The 1,592-nt window shown below is 50.4% G+C and overlaps 1 protein-coding gene across 2 annotated transcripts in view; it reads right to left on the bottom strand.

Annotated features, from left to right (window-relative positions):
• The window catches only part of LOC109912665 (B-cell lymphoma 6 protein homolog), a 23,054-nt gene extending 21,713 nt beyond the window's left edge, over positions 1-1,341 (bottom strand). The window contains exon 1 of one of the 2 annotated variants that reach the window (XM_048620244.1): positions 922-1,341. The gene's annotated coding sequence lies outside the window, so the exon portion shown is untranslated. Of the gene's footprint in view, positions 1-705; positions 863-921 lie in introns of those variants that run through there. The other variant, XM_048620245.1, reaches the window with a different exon arrangement.
• Between the last annotated feature and the right edge of the window lie 251 nt (positions 1,342-1,592).

Below are 1,592 nucleotides of genomic sequence, written 5' to 3'. Positions count from 1 at the left end.
GGGGGGGGGAAAGAGTGATCAGGATTTTGAGTTTGTCACATGCAGGATGGGGTCGAACACCAAGGGATCCCATCTCTCATCTAAAAACCTGCAAAATGGTCCCATGGGAATGATTTGGAAGCTGAATAAGAGGAGATTTCTGTCCTCACGGGATCCACTGCACCCATAATTACCCTACACCGGGGGCGGGGGCAGGGACTGGCCTTCAGTCAACAAAACATGCACTTTGCCAGCTCTCATTCCAAGAAGTGCTGGAGAAATCTCTTCGACTCACATCCCCTTGTCACGGCTGCAGGTTTGGATTGAATTAAATTAGCTTCACTGTCACATACACTGTCACTGTTCTCCTTTAAAAGTCACCCCTTCAGATTCAAGAGAAAGATGACAATTTTGACATTGGCGAATGGGAACCAAACTCTCGCCCACCTCTGACAAGCCCTGCTATCCCCTACACCCAATTCCCACCACAACGAGCTGGTGGGAACGGCTTGCGAGCTGATCATAAAACTCAACTTTTTGTTTTGGTTGAAAAGAAAAGTTTCTAAAACATATTCAGACTCATCACGGAAGCCGCGCTAATCGATCTATCTTTCTGACACAAATCGGAGAGATTCCCCCCGCCCACCAACTCCTTTCCCCTCCTCACCCCCACCCCCCCAACTTTGATGTGCCACCCCAAACACAGAGCGGGCACAGCAAACCTACCAGCCCACTGCATCTCTCCTGCCAACTTGACAATTCAACAGCCTCATGCCCCATCAGAGAAACAGGAGCAAGGAGCAGGCCATCCATGACTTGATCATCCAACTCGTGGTTAATCATCTCAACCTCACACTCCCCACACTAACCCCGTTCCCCTCCGATTTTCCGAGCATCCAAAACTCTCTGTCAGAATTTACCCAACACTGAGCCTCCACAAACCTTCTGGCGTAAAAAGAACTCCAAAAATTCAACAGCCTCTGAGGGGGGTGGAATTCTCCTTATCTCACTCTGAACAGCCATCTGAGACTCCAACTCCACGACATTAACAAGGGAAGCACTTTCACATTTGGTAGAGAACTCGATAGGTTAATACTCCCTGCGGCGGGAGCCAGGATTCTGTATGTTGCAATGAGAACACATGCCCCCCAACCCCCCTCCCAAAATTCTCCCATATTTGAGGGAACTTGCACATAAATAAATCACCAGCAATTTCAGACAGCAATAGTACCGAATGATACCGCAATGTGAAGGGCACCCAACCTCTCTATCTATCCCTGACAAACATGATGGAACCCCTTCCTCTTAGACACCCCAATGGACCCCCCTCTTCCTCCGCCTGATGAATCCATCTCCCCACCCGCTCCCGATCTCTGTGGAAGTGTCGCTCTCTTTCTCTCTCCATCCCTCCCTCAGTCCCCATCACGTTAATCCTCCTTCTCCCCATCCCTCTATCATTCCCACTCCATCCCTCTCTCTCCCTGTATCATTCTCCCCCATCACCCTCTCCAGCATTTCCCCCCCCATCGTGCTGCCTGTCTCCCCTCCCTTTTTCACCCCCTTCCCCCATCGCTCTATCCCTCTCTCTCTCATTCCCCACTCTCTCTCTTCCA

The sequence above is a fragment of the Rhincodon typus genome, chromosome 45 (assembly GCF_021869965.1).
Source record: "Rhincodon typus isolate 14 chromosome 45, sRhiTyp1.1, whole genome shotgun sequence".
In the NCBI taxonomy this organism is placed as follows: domain Eukaryota; kingdom Metazoa; phylum Chordata; class Chondrichthyes; order Orectolobiformes; family Rhincodontidae; genus Rhincodon; species Rhincodon typus.
This window is presented reverse-complemented; position numbering and strand designations above follow the sequence as displayed.